Source organism: Schistocerca gregaria, chromosome 2, assembly GCF_023897955.1.
Source record: "Schistocerca gregaria isolate iqSchGreg1 chromosome 2, iqSchGreg1.2, whole genome shotgun sequence".
NCBI classification, from domain to species: Eukaryota; Metazoa; Arthropoda; class Insecta; order Orthoptera; family Acrididae; genus Schistocerca; species Schistocerca gregaria.
Genome location: NC_064921.1, coordinates 637733759 through 637748666, shown reverse-complemented (window position 1 = coordinate 637748666; position 14908 = coordinate 637733759). Strand labels below are relative to the sequence as shown.

Below are 14908 nucleotides of genomic sequence, written 5' to 3'. Positions count from 1 at the left end.
GATGTATGGATCTTACCTAGCATTCAGTAAAGACCTGGAGATGGTAGACAAAGCAAGCCATTATGCCTCCACGATCCCTTCTATGCCATCATTACAGCCATGCAAATTCATTTCACAGTCCGGCCTCCTATCTCCCAAACTTGTGTTATCTTTTACAGCTATCTTACTTCTATCTTTCTGTTGCCTATTCATTTCATTCTCATTGTTTTGTATGCTGCCACTTTCCATTTTTATGTCTACTCCTATATTCTGCAAATCAGTGTCAGGTGCAAGTCAGAAGGTATTTCACATTGTACCATATATTTGCATTTTCTTCCTGTTCTACTTGCATAAGGAGTGTGGGAACCTTTTTGATGAGCAAGGACCTGTAATATATTCCTGGATTCCTCACTTAATAGGGGTTTTGAAACTTTGTAAGTAGATTTTCAGGGGCTGGTTGAGCCTATCTTCAGTTAACTGCCAGTAGAGGTTTTTCAGTGTTTCCTTAATGCTTTCACATGTACAAAATGAACCTCTGAAAATAATTTATTGTCTGGCACAGTGACACTAGCTTCAAATGGAAAAGAACTTGTTTTGGCTGGCATCAACCATCCCCCAGATAATAAAACACATGCTGTAGTTCAGTCCCACCACTATCATTCCCAGATCATAAAACACATTCAGTGGTTCAACTTCACCACTGTGGAAACTACATTTCTCAGATAAGAAAACACATGCTGTGGTTTCCATCCACCCCATAGTCAATGTGAGTTATGATCTGAGAATAGCTTACACGGGCTAAAACTGGTCATTTTGTTTGAAATAAGTGTGACTGTGGCGGACAACAAACTATTTTCAGATCAATCAATCATTGTGCATCTCCACCTCAACTGAATTATCTTTCTTCCTAAAACCAGTGACTCTTCTAGGTGCACTTATCTGTAAATGTTCTGAGTCTTCTGGTAGCCCTATTTGGTGTGGGTTCCGTACAGCTGAGAAATATTCTAGAATGGGTTGCTAGAGTGTTTTGGAAGCAATCTCATTTGTAGTCTAATTGCATTTTACCAGTGACCTACTAATAAAATTAAGTCTATGCCTGCTTCACCTTTTTTGTATGTTTCCCAATGTTGCACACCCTTCTTTTCACCCTGAAACAACTATGTGGATGGGTAAGAAAAGCAAACCCTTAAGGTTTGGATATTTATTAGTAGTATCGTGATTGACATAGTCACATCATTCAAATATCTGGGCATAATGTTGGAAAACAATTTTAAATGGAATGAAGATGTGAGGATTGTGGTAGGAAAGGCAAATGGTTGACTTCGGTTTATTGGGAGAATTTAGTAAAGTGTGATTCGGCTGTAAGGGAGACCACATATAGGATGCTAGTGCGATTTATTCTTGATTACTGCTAAAGTGTTTGGGATCCACACTTGAACAGTACAGTCTCATTTGGGCTGTAGTCAGCATTAAGGAAGGTACCTATTCCATGAAGTGATCTGTCACCTTGACATTAACGGAAGTGTCAATTACCTTGAATATCTACTTACAATTGCCTTTTTGTTGATTCTTGATGCTGTGGTCCTGCTATGCAGTACCACCAATTCTTCTATCGGACTTCGTTTGAACTGCAGCAGGTTGAGGGCTGTAAGAGTGATCGTATTCTCTATCCTTGAGCTATGAAATCATGTAACCATGTTTTCAATAGTTGTTCTGTATTTTAACATTTCTTCCAAACTTTTATAACACCAGTTAACCAGAATTCTCTTTACAATCTGAAAGTGACTCATGACGACTTTGCAAGTGACAGGTCTTGGGAGATACGTTAAGTGAACAACGAACTCTATAACAAGCTTCTTTTGACCTGGCATGAGACTATTGTCAACTGGAGCTATTATTATCTGGAGCCCACAGCATCCCCAAGCTGTGACAGCAAAGTGTAAAGGACTTCTTCAGTGCAAGTAAAGACACTCACTTGTGGTTGCGTGTTCTTGATGTACTGTGTTCATGTTTCTTCTATCATATCCGCACATAAATTTGAAAAGAAAATTGTGCACACTAGGCATCCCTTTCCATACAAGTAACTAAAATCAAATTTCTCCATGAACATCTTTCATCACTATAGTAGAAGGAAGTCAGACATGTTGCCATCTCAAATAACTTGTACCACTGTAGCACCAAGTTGGATCAAAGGAAGTCATCGAAGCAATTCTTAGATGGGCTGTAAGATTTGTTACCAGTGGGTTCAAACAACACAAGAGTATTGTGGAGATGATTCAGGAACTCGAATGGTAATCCCTAGAGGGAAGACGACATTCTTCTTGATGACCACTATTGGGAAAATTTAGAGAATGGCATTTGAAGCTGACTAGATCCAGTCTACTGCTGCCAACATACATTTCATGTAAGGACCATGAAGACATGATGTGAGCAACTAGGTCATATGGGGGCTCAGAGTCATTTTTCCCTTGCTCTATTTGCGAGTGGAACAGGAAAGAAAATGACTAGTAGTGGTACAGGGTACACACTGTCACACACCATATGGTGGCTTGCAGAGAATGTATGTAAATGTAGATGTGGAACTATCATGCATTATGGTGTATGTGCTGTTTACAGATTACTTTTCTTCACTGGCATGTAACAAGGAATGGAGATATCATAGTATTCTTCCACTCTGGTTTTCTTTCCTTGAATGCTTTTGTGCTCCTCTCAAAATCATGCATTTGATCCATTTAATTATTATGAAATGTTTTTGTTGTAATTATGATGATAATAATAGTTACTATAACTGCTGATGTTATACCTCCACGCCCTTTCTCCCCATCTGTAATACCCAAATCTCACACCTACCATAACATTTATTCCCTACCTTTCTCTACTACTATCTTAGTGTGCATCCTGTATACCCTCCCACACTTTGGCTAGAACCCTTGTTTCTCCTACCTGTACTGACCTCTTCTCTTAGCCATGAATCAATCTCAAACAGTTTTCCTGAAACCCTTCATAGCCTATAGTATTTGACTTAGTGACTTTACTAAACAAATGCTGAGCTACAGCTGTAGCTTTCACAAGGCTTCCAAATTTTCCAGTTACAACAGTTTCTAGTCCATGACAAACTAGATCAGACTCTTATTACTGGAAAATTGTGAAAGCTCTACAAAAATACACCGCCCTGGAATATACACTTCTGAACCCCATTCTGTCTCTTTACAGTATTATCCCACACTGTAATGCCCAAACCAAATCTGATACTGAGACAGTTTTCTTTCCATTTGTAAAGCAACATTGTAAAATACATTTGAAGGAACTACCTATTAATCCACTTACCTCTACTATTGCCAGATCTTCTAACAAGCCCTTCCACTTCCTGTTTCTTCCACTGTAGCTTTCAGCCACTGGATTGCTGGTTTATTCCACCCATCACACTCACAGATTTTTTCCCTCATTGCTGGAGCACAATAACATAAAATCAACCTTACTAGGGACGCTATCATGCTCTCAATAAATTTGCAAGAATGAGTTAAACTTCAATGTATTTGATAGATTTAACTTTTAATGGGAAGCAATACTGCCTTTTACCTACTTCTCCTATTCAAAATGACTGCTTTCAGTTCAGAGAGCAATCCCTGGTATTTTTCCAGAAATTCATCACTTCAATTTTGTCTCAACTCCATTCTGATTTTATATGACTATTCTGCAATTCACACTTAATTGCCTGGCAGAAGGTTCATAAAACCACTTTTAGAGTATTTCTCTCCTGTTCCAATCTCAAACAGCACATGGTAAAATTAAACACCTAAATATTTCCGTGCAACCTTTGATACCTTTGTTTTTCGATGTAGGCCTGAAACTACCAGTAGAGGTATGTGACCATTGTTGTTAATATAACTGACTGGATTTTAGAAAAGCCAGTTAGTTGGGAAAGAAAGGGGCAAAAAAAAAGTGCTAATTGTTTTTTGGTGCATTTATTCCAAATGACATGTTTCAGGCTCTGCCCATCATCAGATTTCCTCATGTGAACAATATAACAAATAATTAATTATACTTTTCTTTACAAAACACCAAATGATAACAAGAAAGTGCAAAACTGAACTAAATGTCAGAACCAATACATAACATTTCACAGCAAAAATAACTTAACAGCTTGTTTCTTACTCATACATTCATGAACCAAAAGGTGTTGGATCATTTAATTTAAACTTGGAGACTGGGAATGTCGGTCTTGTAAAGGACTATGAAAAACTGTTACTTCATTGCACTCTAACTTTCTAGGTAAACCATGTGGTGCAAGAGGGCACCATACTACTGCATGCGGCTGTGCAAATGACAATATGTTTACTAAAAATATAAACAACCAATAAAAACCAAATTTACATTTGTGTGCCTGCACATAGGCACATTAAAACACATCACAGCTTTTTTTTAAAGATAGATAATATATAAAAAATTATTTGTTACATTGTTTACACCAGGAAATCTGATGACTGGCAGAGCCCAAAACCATGTCTTTTGGAGTAAATGCACCAAAAAACAACTAGCACTTGTTTGTTTGCAACTACTCAGCTTTTCTAAAATCCAATCAATTATGCCTTTGTTTTACTGATTGCAATGCTAACTTGCATACCAATTTTGTGATAATACAAAACAAGCTGCACGAGATTTCTTCACTGGGACATCAATGTTACAGTCTTTCCTTCTCATCCCATCCGGTATTCTCCCGACCAGGGCTTTGGATGACTTTTCTGAACGCTGTCCCTTTTCCTAAACTTCTCCAGTTCTTTTCCTTTGCCCCTCTTCCTTACTCTTCAAAACTTTTGCTGGAAGAAGGCGCCACTGGCCTTGAAAGCTTGTGTGCTTAAAACCTTTTTTATATGTGTGTTCTCCTGCTACTGCGTGGATAGTATACTTTTTATCTTCCCAATTACTTTACAGGAAAACTATCATTCACACTATTAAAACCCAGCCCCACCTTATTACACCTGTAAGAGACAACTATGGGTCACATCGTTAAACCAGTGAACGGTTTTCACCTGCTGTGAAAATCTCCATCTACGACCCTGCCATTGCAGAAATTACATACGACTTTTAAAACTCTTTAAATCCTAAAACCATTTCTGAAATTCATCAATTGCACTTAAAATCCTTTTCACATGACATGTATAAATTTTATCATCATCATCATCATCATCATCAACATCATGTGAGTAATCTACAACTGGCACCACTTCTTGCTTCCGATTTTCCACTTCTTCCAATTGTGCTGGTCTCCTCCTTGTAGTCCTTCGGCATCAATGACATCCCAGACTTCAAGACTTCAGCTCCACACTTTCTTCTTTCTGCTGAGGTCAACTGCCACACTGTTTGGTAATACGCAATGGACCATCCTTTCTAGACTTCCAAACGCAATGGACCATCCTTTCTAGACTTGCAAACCATTTTAGGAGTTTCATCTCTATGGTGTCTTATTGATTTACTGACACCCACAGCCTCTCTTATGATGAATTTGGTACACAGACCAGCTGGAGATGCCACAACTTCACCTCCAGAGTCAATGTTTAGTACAAGCAACTTGTTTCTCTAAATGTTGTTTATTAGAGACATTTCCGCTCTGTACATAGCGATGTTTTCAACAGCTGAATGATATCATCTGTTCGGTACTTTTTGTTATTCCACAGGACAGAGTTCAATTTTTGTATGACCCTCCTGCCCAGACCTATTTCATTATTTACGTCATCTTCACTTTTCCTGTTTGATGACATCATAACCCCCGGGTACTTAAATGACTTGCACCCCCTGATCTTAATAGCTTCACCACTCAGATGTTCTATGGTACTGTCGTCAACTTTCTGATCTTTGGTTTCTGTCACTTATTATAGTGCCCCATCAATCTGGTCTCCTGCAATGATGACCTGGCCATCACCCACAGTGACTCCCACTGCCTCCACAGATTTTAAATAATGTATATGAAACTTTAATGACGCTGAATTTCTCACTTTGACAGCACTTACACAGTTCGTATAGTACTCTTTAACTGCTTTGATGTAAATAGTTGACAGACCACTATTCTTCATTCCTGTCTACAGATTGTTTTGTGGCACTATATCATATGCCTTCTGCAAATCCATGAAGACTTAGTGGATCTGCCTCCCTCTGGGAAGAAATTTCTTGTGGGCAATGGATTTCTTCTTTATTAGATCCTGTAATGTGAATACTCCATTAATATATGAGTGCCCTGGTCTAAAACCATTCTGTTCTTCAGATATATAGCCTCCATCTCTATTCTTTTTTTCAGGATTCTCCCATATACATGTATACTTTTTACATGTTTTAAAAAGAAAGGTACTAGTGAAAGTAAAAAATGTGAGGCCAAGCTCTGGTTTTCATGGACAAGTGCTCTACAAAGGTCCCAAGTTCGAGTCCAGCTTTAATCTGACAGGACATTTCAATTCAGTGTACATTCCCCTGCACAGTGGAAATTCATTCCGGAAATAGTTTAGATTACCCTCATGCAAATAATCCAACGAGGATATCCTTTCTTTGTAGAGGTGGTGACTATAGCATTATAGATTTACGAAACAGTAAGGCCCACAGCTCTAGTAGTACTCTGCTGGAAGTAATTAAAACTGGCACATAACTTAGCTACCATAGCCCCGAAATTTTATTTAAAAAAAATGCTTCGTACAATTTATATTGCAGAATCCTTCAGAGAAGTCTGATATGATTGTATTGATACAATGTCGGCTGGAGACTGAATTCAACCAATCTTATTTTTAATGTGTAAGTCTACGTCTTTGAGAAACTTGTGTGGCAGAAAATTTTACTACAGAATGAGATTTTCACTCTGCAGAGGAGTATGTGCTGATATGAAACTTCCTGGCAGATTAAAACTGTGTGCTGGACTGAGACTAACTTGGAACCTTTGCCTTTTGCGGGCTAGTGCTCTACCAACTGAGCTACCCAAGCACGACTCGCGACCCATCCTCACAGCTTCAATTCTGCTAGTACCTCGTCTCCTATGCTTCTAAACTTAACAGAAAGTCCCGAGTTCGAATCTTGATCCGGCACACAGTTTTAATCGGCCAGGGAGTTTCGAAAATTTTACTGTTTATTTACTTCAGTTTTTGTATGTTTCGCAATTTACATTCACAGCAACTCACTATGATGTTAGTGTCAGCGGGTTCAAAAATAAGATACATTTCCTCTGTGAAAACATGGCTACAAGCTGGCCATTTTCATAAATGGATTTTTTTAAAGCAACTTAAGCTACATCAAAATTTAATACCTTTAACTCAACAGCACACAAATTATGTATTTACAAATTCACCTATGGAGTAGAAGGATTTGTCAAGCAAACACAATTCCCCCCCCCCCCCCCCCAAAAAAACCTTATTGGTGTGCTAGCACCTTTAATTCACTGGATAGTTTTGTTCCTTTCTGTGCAAGAGTATGATTAAATTGTGGAAAGAGGGGAGTATTTTTGTTAGTTAAGTTGTATTTATCTGTAAGTGGCAATGAACAAGTTTCTGTTAAAGAGCGTTAAGTGACGCTGCAGCATATATACCACATAGCTTGACTCCAGTGCAGGTATATAAGCAGTATCATGTAGGCAATGGATTAGTGTAGCATTCTTGTCTTTCCAATGTGTGTGCAGTAAATGCAGAAACATGAACCATTTTAAACATTTTGTGGCTGTGAACTCAGCAGCCATGTAAGCAATTATATAAAATGTAACAGCCAGCCAAGCAGTTGCACACAATTAAAAAAATAATAAAATAAAAATAAAAACACATTGACCAGGTTTCAGTAGTTCTAAGACTATCTCCATCAGATTTAGCCTTACAAAGTGGTTAAAGTGTGTGTTTCCTTTTAATTGTGTGCAACCGGTTGGCCAACTTTTACATTTTATATAACAAACTATGGCAATGTTATTAGCAAATATGTCCAAACCAGACCAATGTACCATTATTCTTTTGTTAGCTGCCAAAGGACAAAAACAGGACACATCCATGAGAGAAAGAAAAATTTTATGAGGCAGCATGTCTGTCAAATGGTGCGATAAGTTCCGTGCTGGTCACGAGTAAACACAAATTGCTTTCTGATGTGGTGGCCAGCCTAATCCATTGTGGGCAACAACAAGCACTCTGTCAATGGTGCAATTGAGCAGACTAGTGCATAACCATTTGTGCACTCTAAAAGGCTCTCAATACTGGCTTTTGGTAGTTTGCAACACATTATCCAGCAGGAGTTAGGCCACCATAAGATCTGCAATCAATGGACACCCTGGGCAGCACATAAAGCTCAATGGTTGACTACCTGAATCATCTGATGCGTTTCAATATTGAGGGCAAAAAGTTTCTAGAGTGTATTGTTGCACGAGACTAAAGCTGGTACTACCACTGGGAAATGGCTTGCAAGTGCCTATGATGCAGTGGTGTCATCCATTGTCCCCTCATCCCAAGAGGTTCAAGAGGCAGCCATCTGTTCGAAACGTGATGTTCAGTCTGTTCTTTGATTACCAGGGCTTATCCATTTCAAAGAACGTGGTGTTTACATCACCAGGGTATGGTGCTGCGCGACACTGTAGAAATTAATATGTACAATTAAGATGAAACATCTAGCAAAACTGTGACAAAGGGTGCTACTTCTTGATAATGCACACTCCCATATCAAAAATGTAGTAAGACAGAATTAGGCCAACGCAAGTGGGAGATGCTTGACCATCTGACGTATAGTCTTTATCTCTTCCCACGTGATTATCATGCCTGCAGCCCCTTGAAAAAGCTTTGACAATTCCTTTTGGACGAGGATGTGCAGCAGGCAGTTATGGACTTGTTCACGCAGCAATACACAGTGTTTCATGATACAGGTACCTTGAACATGGTGTGTCAGTGGCATGACTGCCTTGAAGTTACACAAAAACAGGATTTATACAGATAAAAACATCTCTGATCAGCACACAAAGGAAAAAATTACTCTAACATCACGATACACAATTCCCTACAAGCTTGTCATATTTGGTGGTGGTCCCCTGTAGAAATTTTAAAGAGGCTAAAACATCTTTTACAAAAGTCCTAAGGCCAAAAGCAATTTCCGGGATCATTTAACACCTCATAGATAATAAGGAATGATATAGGATATGTTGCCGGTAATAGTTCGTAAGTTATGAGGTATCAGTAATGACCTACACACTGCACCTTAAAATATGCGAGTACCATTACTGTAATACGAGAGCACTTGTACATACGATGACGTAATTAACTGCTTGCTTCCAATATAGTATTGCATATCACAACATCCATTTTGTGGTGTAATAAGTTAGTGTACAATTCAGTAAAAGTTTGTAATTGTTATTAACATAAAGCATGGTCATTAATATTTGATTATTCAGGTAATTATTGCTGTAGACATCTGGCTGTAAAGCAATATATGCACTTACTCATGTAAAATTTGTAACATGACACATTCTATATCTGAGTAATAGACTCTCAACATGGATCCACAGAACATGAAGTTAATAAAAAAAAGTAGATAAAAGATCATCCAGCATCAGACTCAAATATCAACACCAAGTCCCCCCCCCCCCCCCCCCTGAACTGCTGTACCAGTTTATGCTTCTGAAAATAATCTCACTTCACATTTATCATCCACATTTAAGGGTGAGCCCATTTCAAGAAAGAAAAGCTCCCCCATTCTGCTTTTTAAAATCAGTTTTTTCAGTAAAGTTTGTATACACTCAATTACTAGAGATATGTGGGGGGTGGGGTGGGGGGGAGAATTTAAGGGGTGGTGCCAATAGTGACAGCTGTAACTAAACTGGGAGATTCCGAAAAATGGGTAAAAGTAAGAGCTACGGATGCGTGTTAATGTAAATGGCATCAATTACACTTGTGCTCGTGCAACTGCGAGGAAAAAATAGACATCTGCAAGTGCAACTCGTATACGAAGGTTGAGTGCAGAACTCTCGTTCAGTTTTTATCATCACAGTTTGTTTAATGGAGAGTGAAAAAAGAACTGGTTGCTTCATCACAGGTTTGCTTAGGCAACAATAGAGAATACAAAAACTGCAAACTGCACTGGAGACACTACAAGAAAGCTGTTTTATATCACGGAAACATAGCACCACAAATTCTGAGCCCACATTCCACTACAAGCCAAGAAAAACTTATTTCCTTACAAACAGATCTCTCATAACGGCCATAATAGCAAAAATCACAAGAAATTTGGGTCTCTACAGCGAAATGCTAACATTCATTCTTTTCAGAACCAATCTCCTAACAATAGGAATGTTCAAAATGGCTCTAAGCACTAAGGGACTTAACATCTGAGGTCATCAGTCCCCCTAGACCTATAACTAGTTAAACCTAACTGACCTAAGGACATCACACACATCCATGTCTGAGACAGGACTCGCACCTGTGAACGTAGCAGCAGCACAAAAGTAGGGGTGGCGGAAGAGGCAGGGGGATGACTTTGGTACACCATATACCCTTAGTCACATACCACAGAGTAACTTGCTGAGTACAGGTGTAGACAAAAGATAGGAAAATGGTAAGGAAAAACATGGTGCCCAGTAGGTGTTGCATGCGATGGAATGTTGATTAAGGTAACAGAATCAGTCTACAGAAACATAAAGTAAGGTTTTTCTCTCTCTCTCTCTCTCTCTCTCTCTCTCTCTCTCCTCCAGCGAGAGAGAGAGAGAGAGAGAGAGAGAGAGAGAGAGAGAGAGAGAGAGAGAGAGAGAGAGAGAATAAACTGGATGAGGACAAGCATGAGGCAGGAAACTGACGATGAGTATTTCAGGGGAATCACATGGGCTTGACTGAGTGAGTAATAAGAACAACAGAAAAACCAAACCTGAATGGCCGGAAAGGTATTAGAAACTTATTCACTCTAAATGCGAGTGCAGCATCTTTACTACGGAGCCAACATGCTTACTTACGAAAGATGAGAGTACATGAAGTGTAGTTAACTTTCACCTGAGTCGGATGGATGTTATTCTTGCATGTTATACTGTGGAATTGTGTCCAGACGTTATCAATCTCGTACAAAAAAAGTAACACTAAATTCCCAAGTACTGTTGCCTCCAGTAACAGATTCCTTGTTTACTTTTCCATTTAATATACAGGAAATTTTGCACTTAAACACATCTTTGTGCATTTCTAACTCTTGCAATTGATGAAAGTACATTTTATTGGAGACATATGAATCCCAATTTTATCTTCAATGTGGATAGCTGAAGAACGAATTAAAATTTTAGCTTGGTTCTTCAGCTTATATTCTAACAGTTGAACTCAAAACATTCTGGTAATGATTCAATTACGACAAGGGAATGTAAGAACAGGAAATGATGTTTACAATATTTTTTTTACAAGGTTTTCTTCAGTACAATAATTACGAGACCATTTCTCATATTATCTCTAAAATTCTTTACTACTTGATAGACAAACATGTGCCCAAAAACACGTATCTTTAAAAGCCAACATAATAGCAATGTTTCTGAATCTGTTTTATGTAACACGTGTTCAAAAAATTATCGATCCATCAGTGAAAAGTAAAAAACACTGGTAATATCTCAAAGTATTGCCACAGGATGCATCTAGCACTTTGTTGGCACTGAAGAAAAGCATGAAAGTTATGATAGATCTTGATAAAAGTGCACTTAATGGTGCTGGCAGCTTTAATCTTGTGTGCTGCAGTTGGCAACTGTTTGCACAGTGAATGATGGGAGGTGAAAGTAACAAATACTGAGTGGGATGATTAAGCTACATGGTGAAACCAGTGATAAAATAATATTTGATAAATGTCTTTAGCATGTGTGTACAACTGCCAGTTTTCCCCCAATCACATTTGTCAGCAATTCCATTTCACAACTGAACGATAACATCAGAATACGAAACAATATCCCAAGAAATCCTGCCATATTCTGAAAAACATACAATAAACACACACAAAAACAAGTAACCTTTAACCCATAATAGCCACATCAATCATCATCAACTCTTTCTATTCATGCCAAAAACTAAAGTTATCAATTAGTATTTTCTACCAAAACAAACCAATAGATTCAGGTATTACCTCTGGCTACTCTACACTATCAACACTATCACCTGACTGGCTATGACCGTGAGAAAAACTGCCATTAGCAGCACACAGAGGAAGAACTGCATACACCATAAGTGCACTTCAACCTTTACAAACAGCAAAATCACGTTACACAATGATTAAATTTCACGTCATGAGACATTAAGCCAAGAATAAATCAAAATTAACATGTTCCTTCTTTCAGGCGAGTTCTATCAAAGTTTTCAACAATAAAGAGACAAACAGACTCTTGATTTCGAACATGGTTATTCTTCAATATTCTATGGAGAATGTTCAGTCTGCAGAGACACCATACGATGATATGACAATGTTACTTTATCACAAGGTCTTAAACACTTATAAATAAAGAATGAAGTATCACAAACAGAACACAATGAATTTTTAATGCAGTCCACTTGAACTTTTTTAGTTATTTGTTATTTCCGAGTTAGAGATACACTACACATTTAAATGCTTAAGATAAAAACAACAGTCCAAAATATGAGAGCTAATGTAACATGATAGTGGCAAGTGCATAGAGATTTAGTGAAAATGCAGATCACACGGCTTAAAGAGTGTTCACATTACTTAATTATAAAGATAATTACTTTCAGTACCAATCACAAGTAATAACACAGTGAACCACTGCAATAAGAGAAAAGCACATCAGATGAACAGATGCAGTACACCCTGCTCTTCAGCTCTATATATTAGGTATCATACTTTAAATGTAACTGTAGCCCCACATATTGTTTCACATTAAATTACCATAAAATCACAACATCTGACAGCATTAAATCATAGCTATAACTTCTTACAAATGTGGTAAATGCAGAATACGAGAACTTTCTACACAGCTTGAAAAAAATTTAAATAGTTACGTTTGAAAATAGAGCTTACACGACTGTCTTTCATGTACATCACGGTCTGAAACAAATTTCTCTCGAAAAATATGACAAGGTCATGTTTTAGTGACTAACTTAAGACCGTAAATCAGACACGTCAATATCTGTGATAGTTGCGGATTTGTAGCTTGTGGTATCCAGTCACACCCTATAACAAAATTTGGTTTGAATTTTTCTCATCATTGAAGTAAACTGCTCATTTATTAGTACGCACAATGAGGATGCCTACTTTTCTTTGTGCATGCAGACTAGTCAGATTCAACACAGTGTCATTAGTTCTTAACACTATGCCTTCCTGTCAACTATCGGGGGTCAAATATTTGCGATCAGTACAAACAAATATTTCCGGAAAGTGTCATTTGGTTAACCATGTCATGTCATGTCTACTGGTTAAGGGACATGGGGGCGTAACCATTGTCCGATAATAATTATCGCTCTTTTATACTAGTAGCAATTTACACAATGATAACTTACATTTAATAAGATAAATTGACGATGCGGTTGTCTAAACGCAGAAACTTCGTGTACTGTACTGTAGGTTCCTCATGACTCATACCCCGAAGCTTCGGTACTGTCCCCCCACTTTCCCCACCACATGTACAGTACCAGCCCTCCTTAGGTTGCCGATACTCAGAAACGTCAGAATTCTTCCACCCCCTCCCCTAGCAGCACAACCAACACTAAAAATTAACACTTATGGTAATTAGTCACTCACTAAATGTGAAAAATCAAATAATGTAGTTGATTAGATGAGCTTGTACGACAATACGAAGACATAAAATAATTGTTCCCATGTCAATTTTGTGCATTGTAGATTCTCATAATCTACTGCGAAGTGCCATCCCCTTACTGTATAACAATACAAATTACACAACCAATACTTTTAAAGTTCGCCTGTTTTAGTAAATGACAACAACCAAAACGTAATGTTGACGACACCCCTGGACATTGCTCAAGTTAGGCCCATTCACACCCACAGAACAACACGCCCCCACACCTATCCATATGGCATAAGGTCAAAGCCATGAGCTAACCCCCGCCCACGGTCTTCCGCATATTTCGACATCAAAGTTATTAGTGTCACAGATATGCCAGATGTAAAAGCCCTCAGGAGGACACAACAGAAAATGCTTGGCGTTGGCGAGCATTAGGCCTCCGAGCTATGTAGCATTCTATTTATCTTTTCGGTTTCAGATCCTACATCTTTTACTCATCTATAAATCTGTAATGAAGTCATTAGGTTACCTGCTATTCAGAAGGCTGTTGCACGCAGCGACTGTTATATTGACTTGTAAATAATAGATTTCAGCTATCAGTCGTCCTCTTTAAATTTTGTTGGCGCATCTAGATTTCAGCTAGAAACTAACTATTCTCAATGCTAAGAATACAAGAGGTACATAGTTAGATGACGTCATAAAAAAGTTGCAATTTACGGCTTAACTCATACGGTTTGTATATTACACCATTTTCATTTTCGGTCAATGCATATAATGCCTGTTGGTTGAGCTGTTTGCGGAAGGCGGGCTGTATGGAGAACACAACGGATCGTTACATGGCGCCGTCTTTGTGTACTATGTATGAATCTGAAGGGAAGTAAACCACGTTTACATGAAATGAAGAAAATCTTACATTGTCATCCGACTTATTTCATATTTATCATCAAGTAATAAAATTTCTATGTTAACTCCTTGTGAGTCCGTTATTATTATCAAAACATTTTAATTACGTCAGAAGGATAAAACTTTTTAAATTTATTTTAAAACATTTGTTTTCAAAATTTATAAAATACTAGAATACACATGCTGCATACACCTATTAGTTGATATGGCTTAAATATATTTATTTATTTATTGTATATCTCCCTTTATGAAAACTTAATAAATATATTGTTCATCATATTTACTAAATAGTTCGTTGCTGCCGCCAAACATCAGTCAGATACA

At 37.9% G+C, this 14908-nt stretch overlaps 1 protein-coding gene across 2 annotated transcripts in view; it reads right to left on the bottom strand.

Annotated features, from left to right (window-relative positions):
• The window catches only part of LOC126334673 (dynein regulatory complex subunit 6-like), a 48522-nt gene extending 34475 nt beyond the window's left edge, over positions 1-14047 (bottom strand). Inside the window, exons 1-2 of one of the 2 annotated variants that reach the window (XM_049997138.1) lie at positions 13440-14023; positions 3307-3427 (exon numbers count right to left, since the gene is read on the bottom strand). The gene's annotated coding sequence lies outside the window, so the exon portion shown is untranslated. Of the gene's footprint in view, positions 1-3306; positions 3428-13439 lie in introns of both variants that reach the window. The other variant, XM_049997140.1, reaches the window with a different exon arrangement.
• Between the last annotated feature and the right edge of the window lie 861 nt (positions 14048-14908).